This window comes from Podarcis bocagei (assembly GCF_964188305.1).
Source record: "Podarcis bocagei genome assembly, chromosome: 1".
Taxonomy (NCBI): Eukaryota; Metazoa; Chordata; class Lepidosauria; order Squamata; family Lacertidae; genus Podarcis; species Podarcis bocagei.
Genome location: NC_138125.1, coordinates 108,874,704 through 108,883,619, shown reverse-complemented (window position 1 = coordinate 108,883,619; position 8,916 = coordinate 108,874,704). Strand labels below are relative to the sequence as shown.

General features: G+C 43.8%; 1 long non-coding RNA gene across 1 annotated transcript; it reads left to right on the top strand.

The window, feature by feature from the left end:
• The first annotated feature begins 1,956 nt into the window (after positions 1–1,956).
• On the top strand, positions 1,957–5,018 carry LOC308583728. Its single transcript, XR_014006379.1, has 3 exons — positions 1,957–2,045; positions 2,164–2,320; positions 4,564–5,018. It is a non-coding gene; the product is annotated as an uncharacterized lncRNA (long non-coding RNA).
• Positions 5,019–8,916: the final 3,898 nt, after the last annotated feature.

Genomic DNA, 8,916 nt, shown 5'->3' with positions numbered 1-8,916 from the left:
ACTAGACAAAGAGAATCACAGAACGGATTCTTTTCGTCTTGCGAGGCACCACTGTATTGATACATCGCCCAGGACTGGTATTAGGGGGTGAAACCAAGACCGTTCCTGAGTCCCTCTGCTACCAGCACCGCTTTCAACATTGGGCCACTGGTAGCAGAGGGACCCAGGAGCAGCGGCGGTTTCATCCGTGATATACTGCCGGGTGAAGCCACCACCATGCTCATACCACAGAGGGAGAAGCAAGCTGTATCGATGGGCCGATATGATCTATTTCTCCCTCTGCTTCTTTAAACTGCTCCCTGCGGCCAGATGATGCATGAGCTGGAGAGACGTGGGGCTCACTCAGTTGGGGAGAGGGAGCAGAAGGGACATCAAAGCCCGCTAGGCTGGTGGGAGGGTGGGAGCCTTCCTGCCACCCAGCTGAGCAGGGCAAACCAGCTGTGTCATCCTCAGCCCCTTGAGGTGCTGGGGTGAAAGTGCCTCAGCTCCCATGGTGAGAGCTGTGGCAGTTTCATCCTGCACCTCGCAGGCTGGGGCCAATGCAGCTTACAGTTTCAACATTGTGGTGTATCGTCAGATCGCAGTGATTGGCTGGTGATATATCACAATGTTGAAAACCTGACCTCGCCCAGCCCTGCTGGGCACATCACATGGTTTGTGATGACCAGGAGCAAAATGCCTTCTGATTACTCCACACTGTCCCAAATCCCAAATCCGAACTGAACACTTGTTACTGATTGTTCAAAATGCAGGCTGAAGCTAACCTGAAGTTTCCTGGAAGCATACCCTCCAACATTTCTCTGATGAAAATAGGGACATCCTATAGATGAAGAAGGAGAAGGAGGAGAAGGAGAAGGAGAAGGAGAAGAAGGTTGATCGCTGAAGAATTGATGCTTTTGAATTATGGTGCTGGAGGAGACTCTTGAGAGTCCCACGGACTGCAAGAAGATCAAACCTATCCATTCTGAAGGAAATCAGCCCTGAGTGCTCACTGGAAGGACAGATCCTGAAGCTGAGACTCCAGTACTTTGGCCACCTCATGAGAAGAGAAAACTCCCTGGAAAAGACCCTGATGTTGGGAAAGATGGAGGGCACAAGGAGAAGGGGACAACAGAGGATGAGATGATTGAAGCTACGAACATGAGTTTGACCAAACTGCGGGAGGCAGTGAAAGACAGGAGGGCCTGGTGTGCTCTGGTCCATGGGGTCACAAAGAGCTGGACACGACTGAACAACTAAACAACAACAATAATATTTTTACTATTTATACTCCACCCATCTGACTGGGTTGCCCCAGCCACTCTGGGAGGATTCCAACATATATAAAAACATAATAAAACATTTGATATTAAAAAACTTCCCTATACAGAACTGACTTCAGATGGCTCGGCGGTCGGATAACTCCATACACTCCAACATTTCTCTGAAGAAAACGTAAGGGAAAGTGGGACATTCCAGGATCAAATCTGAAACCGGGACGGCTTCTGTAAATCCTGGACTATCCCTGGAGAATAGGGACACTTGGAAGGTCTGTGGGAGGCCACTGTAGAGATCCAGTGGCCTGCTGAGCTGGCATGTGAAAAATATCTCATATTAGACAAGTTTCAAAAGTTGCAGTACTGGATGAAACAGAGATGTGGATATTTTTTTTTTTTTTTGCTGCTGCTCTTTCACCATTCTAAGCTTCTACTCAAGCTTCTATGGTGGCATTCCTACACAAATGCCCCTGTCCCAAAAAGCCCCAGCTGGCATGGGAAACATCCAGGAGTGATGGGCGTTGTGGACTGGCAACATGTGGAGGGCCACGGGTTCCCCACCTCCGGAATCATGTGGGCAATAAGGTATCGCCAACGCCTGCCGTAGAATTTTCTTCTTCATATGAGATTTGCAAAAGAAGTCAACTTCTGAGCAACAGACTAAGACATTCAGTGTGACTCACTGTAGCAAAGGCAGCGAGAGTGGGCTGCAGTGATTCAGAGCAGTGCATTGCTCCATCTTTCAGCTGTTTCTGTGCATTCTGAACTTTCTGCTGGCTGTCCTTATTGGTAAGCAGAATATTCCGTGGAGGGTGTTTTTTATATATATATATATATATATATATATATATATATATATATATATATATCCCCTTTGCAAACCACCTCAATTTCCTATTCTTCTCAGCTGCTTCCCGTTGTCGCACCAGCCTGCTTGCGAGGGGAAAAGGCCCCCTGAATTCCTGGAAGGAGTAAACACATGGTGCCCTGATTTGCCAAAAGAGGGCAATGTTGCTGTTCTGAATCCCACTCCAGCAAGAGCCATACCTGTGTGTGTCGGGCTGGTAAGTAATAGCTGCTGTCTCTTTCTTTTGCTATGTACAAGTTTTCACATGTCTCTGTATTCTGTAGTTAATCAGGACTTTGTAACTATCTGTCCTGCCTATTAACTGCACCAACTTCTAAATTGTTTAAAGGTTAACACATTTCACTCCATGCATGAGTGGCACACATAAGCAGGGATTGCTGGCTCGGGAAGATTTTTCTTCCTGAAAGCAGAAGGCAGGTGAGGGAAAGGCTTGCATGTTGAAAATGGTCGCAGGAACCTCAGGCTGCATCCGCTTCCAGCCATGCTCAGTTAGCAAATCATTTCGGCACAGTTAGAAAATAATAACACACCCGCTTTTCTTTTAAACGATGATGTTCCTTGTAAATTTAAAGTGCACGCGGAGGCTAGTCTTTGCAAAGTTTGGCCAAATCGTGGCCTAACGCAGGTTTGAGAATTTGCACTGTCTGCCGTGAAGGAAGGCAGGTTGCAAAACCAGCTCGATTATACAGCTCAGACTTTTGTTTTCTGTGCATCAGGATGGATGGGGTTTGGTAGTGTGTCAGAACCCTTTCTCTGTTGCTGTTGCCTGCAGGGCAAAAGATGTTGGGATGGGAAGAAGGATGCATATTAATAAGAGCCAGATGGTGCAAAGAGAAAAATGGCAGAAGTAAAATTAATAACATTATTATTGTGTTATTATTCTTATTTCATAATCCCTCCCCTACTTAATTTACGAAGCATTATTATTTCTCTAAATAATTTGCACTCAGCATGGATTACTGTATTGTGTTCTTCGTGGGGCTGCCCTTAAGGCTGGTTCAGAAGCTGCAGCTGATGCAAAACGCGATGAGGTTCCTGACTGGAGCAATTTACCTTGTTGACATCCTTGTTAAAGGAACTGCACTGGCTGGCAATTAGCTACTGACCGAAATTTTTAATATTGACTTACAAAGCTGTAAACAACTTATGACTGGGCTACTTGTGGGAACACCTTCTTCCAACCAGACCAGCCTGTTCACTAAGATATTCAGACGAGACCCTCCTGGTTGTGGCACAGAGTGCAATAATCTGTCTCATAGCAACCAAGAAGGGGGCAGTGGCTTCTTTGTGGTGGCTCCTACCATGTGGAATAGTCTCCCTAATGAGGTGAGGTGAGATCCAACTATAGTAGGTTTCCAGTATATGTTAAAAGGATTTGTTTGCCCGAGCACTTTCTCAACATTGACAACATGTCGATTGTTTCCATTGACTACTCTGGTTGTTATTATACTGATACAGTGCTTTTTTTCTGGGGGGACGCAGGGGTACGCATACCCCTAAACATTTTGTGAATCTAAGGGGAGAAGAAACTAAAAATTTTAATTTTTTTAGTTTCTTCTCTAGCATGGTGAATCGTCAGTTCCGTTGCTACCCCTTTCCTTTCCCAGTGTTTCTTGAGTCTCAGACGGAAGCGAGCGTTTAATGTGTGAAGCAGTGTGGAATGTGAATGTGTGGAGTTTTACAGATGACATTTTGGCCTCATTGAGGGGCAGTATTTCAATATGAGTAATGCATGTTCTTTGTACTTTTGTCCATTTACTGTCTTTATTTTTCTGGATTTGAACTATAAAATGATGATTTTCTTGAGTCAAAATGAAATTACCCCTAAACATTTTTTTTAAAAAAAGCAAAAAAGCACTGTACTGATATTTTAATGTTGTTTTTTGTGGTTGTTTTATAGTCTTGCTGTAAACTGCCTTGAAATCCTCCAAACAGAAGGAGGCATAGAACTATTTTTAAAGTAAAAATAAAACAACTTTGTCTGAGATGCAAAACTAAGAATTAAACACTGTTGCCCAGTTATTCTTGTGCCTCTTTCCCACTGAAAAATTTCCTGCTCTGTTCCTTTGCAATCCCACCTTATAAGCAAGAGCCTTATCTGATAACAGTACAGGGCAACTCATCAGCTCTTTATGCAGCAGAAACCACTACATCTGGCTGCACAAGTAACAGGTGGCACTTACGGCATTTCTCTACTGAATAATATTCAACATGTGGCTTGCCAGTTGCAATCTGACCCTAATGGGGCTCCAGGTTTTGTGAGAATTTATGAACTGTATTAATCTAACAGTTAGACTCTCCACTCTTTCCCCTTCCTTCATCAGACCTGTAGACTGCATTTTGCATAAGAAACTGAACAGTGGGGGGTGGAATGGGGGTGTATCATAACTGTAGCCAAATATTGGTGCTGATCACACTTCTTGTCACCTTCATTTTCAGTGTTAACGAAGCCATCTGTCTCTCCATCACCATCAGTGTGACCTGCCAAGAAGAAGGTTAGGAGGTAGATCTTAGAAGTCTTGCTTTGGAGCCATCAGAGTGTGTTGCGAGGGACAGAGCCCCTGTCACTGTATTCCTTAAAAGTAAGCAGAAAGCCTGCAGAGCCCAAAGACTGTATCATCATCTGTACTATACATGCATCACAATTTATCAAAAGAAAACTGCTGACTTCTATATGACTAGATGGGACTGGGATGGAGGTGGTGATACAGCCACACCATGTTTACCAGAATTGCAATTTTCAGTGTTACCCACAGGGCCATAAATATAAGCCCATGTCGTATTGAACGAATATATCTGCTACAGATATGTGCTGAAAACGAGATATATACACTATCACATTTTTAACTTTGACCTCCAAGCCTTGAGGCGATGTTCAGAGTTCACAGAAAATAGTATCGATTTCTATTTTTATTTTTTTAAAACCAGGTGGGTTAGGGGGTTACTTAATTCCCCCCCCCCACTTCTTGCAAAAGGGTTAAAACAATAACCAGCTATATTGTCTTTTTAAAAAGATGAAAACAATATATAGAAATAGACAGAAGTAAAGTGTACCACTTGGAACATTGCTAGATACTCTGCTGCATTGTACCCTGATTCGAAATGCATCTCTGCAGTGGATAAAAGACCCATGGATTTAAAAGTAGTGTGTTTTAAGGCCGATATGGCAGTGTTTTTAGCATTCCCTGTTCCAATGTTTAACTAGTCCGGCTTAAATAGAATCTACTGGAATAGGAATACCCTTAAAACTCACAGGGTTATTTTAAAGGGGGGGGGGGCTTCCTTTTAAAATGCAAAACTGGGGAAACCTTATTTAACTCTGACTTCATTTGCCATCATCTCTGCTTTTCTCTCCCCCCCTCCCTCCCTCCACAAGCCTTGGCTCTCCAACCATCCATCTCATTTCTGCTGCTCCCTTCTCTAACATCTGTCTGCAAATGTATGGGGGGGCGCGCGCGCGCGATGGCTATGTTATTAAAAGAATAATAATCATATTGCAGGTTCCTGAAGCCAAAATTATATTTCTCTTTCTCAAATATTCATTAAAAAAAGTATAGATTGTATTTTATTGAAGAGGAGGTCTTTAATGAATGGTATTCTTGTTTGCGTACAAGGAGCCGCTTCCCGGGCAATTCTCTGACGGTAATTGTGGTCTGAATGCAGGCTGCACAATAACGGAGTGGGCTTAATGGCTACCCTGTGGATTGAGTGCTCCAATTTTGTTATTATCGGACTACTTTTTTAAAAACGCAGAAATTAGCCAGGCCAGCAAAGAGTTAATTATGTTCCTGTGCCAGGAAACTCTCCAAGAGTGTTAATTGAGACGGAATTCTTTGTCTTTAATGCAAAGCAGAGGTTTCAAAGACCCTGGCAGATGATATCATGTACATAGTAACTGAGGATCTTTTTAAAGAGATACGAGAGCAGGGGGGAAACCCCCACACAGGAACGCTCATAACATCAAGGACATCTGAAATAAATACCATGGCATCAATTTATCTCCCTGATGGCGTAGAAGGGGGAAAAATCAGGGCTCTGAGTGCTTGGCTCACATTCCTTTCCTCTCTTTCTTTTACCCTCACACCATTGACTTGCCTACACTCTCACATCCCAGCTGATTTGATTTTTTTATCTCTAACAATGTAAAAATGGGATATGGGTGTGCCCCCTTTTCATCCTCCACCCCCCCCCATTTTTGACTTGCTTCAGCTTCTTGTCAGTGGCTGAAGCAGAGCTTGTTTATGAATTTATCTGGGGGGAAATGGGATCCACCTCTCGTTCCATTACTCCATTGGAGCAGAATAACTTCCCATATTCCACCCCCATCTAAATCTCGCCAAACCTTACTTCTTCTGTAGTCAGACTTTGGAGATTGGGTAGGGGTGGGGTCTCTACTCAATTTCCTTTCCTTTCCTTTCCTTCACTCTCACTTTATTTTCTCCTACAGAAGTGACACAACTCTAGGACAAAATGCTCTTTTTTGAGGATCGTGCTCTCCCTCTGTGCCGGCCCTTTCATTAGGCAAAATGAGGCAGCTGCCTCAAGCAGTTCAGTTGGGGTTTCAGGAAAAGGCAGCCATGTTTTTTTTAAATAGCTATTTAATTTGTTTTGCCAGGGATCGGGAAAGATGGTTCTGGGATTTTCAGCCTCAGCTGTGAAATACTTGGTTCAAACACTTGGACCTTTAATCTTATCATTAAAGCTATGACTAAGTGGGGGGCGGGGAGGAAATAGCTTGGCTGGTCTTGGATGTTAGGCGCTGTGACTCAAGGTCAAGGGAGAACGGCATTTGCTTTTTTGCCTCAAGCAGCAAAATGTCTTGGGCCAGCTCTGTTTCCCCTTTGTTCTGTAAATCCCCAAACCCTCCCCCAAACTTATTGGATACAGCGAAACAGCACATGAGTGGGGAAATGTGGGAAGAATCAGGAGAATGTTATGGATGTGGTATATCTTCATTTCAGTAAGGCTTTTGACAAATTCTCCCATAATATTCTTGTAGAGAAGCTGGTAAAATGTGGCCTGGATGAGGTAACTGTTAGGTGGCTTTGTAGCTGGTTATCTGATTGAATCCAAAGAGTGCTTACTAATGGTTCCTTGTCATCCTGAAAAAAAACTAGCAAAGTGGGGTGTTGCAGGATTGTCTTGGGCCTGTTGTTGTTCAACATCTTCATAAATGACTTGGATGAAGGAATTGAGGGGATGTTCATCCAATTTGCAGATGACACCAAACTGGAAGGGGTAGCTAATGCCACAAAAGACAAAATCAGGATTCAAGATGACCTTAACAGATTGGAGAGCAGGGCCAAAACGAAGGAAATGAATTTCAGGAGGGACAAATATGCGGCATGCCTGACTTGCCAGTAGTACATGTGAAAAGTATCTAGGAGTCTTAGTAGACCACAAGCTTAACACGAGTCAACAGTGTGATGCAGCAGTAAAAAAAAGTGAATGCTATTCTAGGCTGCATCAACAGAACTATAGTGTTCAGATGGAGGGAAGTCATTGTACTGCTCTGCTCTGCCTTGGTCAGACTACACCTGGAAAACTGTGTCACGTTCTGGGTGCCACAATTTAAGAAGGATATTGACAAGCTGGAATGCGCAGAGGAAGGCAACCAAAGGTCTGGAAACCAGCCTTATGAGGAATGGTTGGGGGAGTTGGATATGTTTAGCATGATGAAGAGAAGATTGAGAGGAGATATGATAGCCATCATCAAATATCTAAAGAGCTGTCACACAGAAGATGGAGCAAGCTTGTTTTCTCCTACTCCAGAGTCTGGGACCCAAACCAAAGGTTTCAAGTTACAAGGAAGAAGATTCTGACTAAACATTAGGAAGAATTTTCTGATGGTAAGAGCTGATTAACAGCGGAATGGATTCCCTCTGAGGGCGGTGGGCTCTCCTTCCTTGAAAGCTTTAAAGCAGAGGTTGGATGGCCATCTGTCATGGATGCTTGCGTTGAGATTCCTGCATTGCCAGGGGGTTGGACTAGATGACCCTTGGGGACCCTTCCAACTCTATAATTCTATGATTCTTCTATGAAGAGAGAATATGAGCTTGTATTTCACAGGAGGAAGATACTGAGATTAGAAGAAGGGTTGTGGTAGGCCACAAAGGTGGCTTCTGGGCAGCAAAGGAAAAGTGGGGCTGGTGACCGGGTGAGAGAAAGTTGTAGCAAAGGAGAGAGAGGGGAACAGCATCCAGCTCAATGCTTCAGGCGGCAATATGGGATGGTTGGAGAAAGTCAGGTGCCTCTAAGTAACTATGCAAATCACCTTAGTCTGCAATGATTTTTTAAAAGCCATTTTTAATGAAGCATTACAGTAATTATGCATTTAAACACACCAGATCTGGTCCCAACTGTGCTTCCTAAGCCCTTGATTACCATTCCTTCCTAAAAGTGTATTAGATACTGAAAAGCAGTAGAAACCATATTGTTACTTTTCAGCAATTAGCTAGGCCTTACCCGCATCTTTGCATCTTTAGTGGGAGATCCTGATTAGAACAAAAAACAAAAAGGTTCCATTTTCTTGCTACGGAACGTCTTGAAAGGTTTGTTTTGCCACCAATGCGTACAGAAAAGGTAAAGGTACAGAAAAATGCAGGAGGATTTGGAGGAAAGGGGTGGGAGTGACAGGTCTGGAATGGGAAAGGATCCTCAAACTAAGGGAAAGGGCTGTAGCTCTGTGGGAAAGCACCTTCTTCGTGTGCAAAAGGTCCCAGGATCAAATCCTGATATCTCCAGGCAGGGCTGGAAAGAACTCCTGCTTGACAGTACAGTAGTAGGCTATCT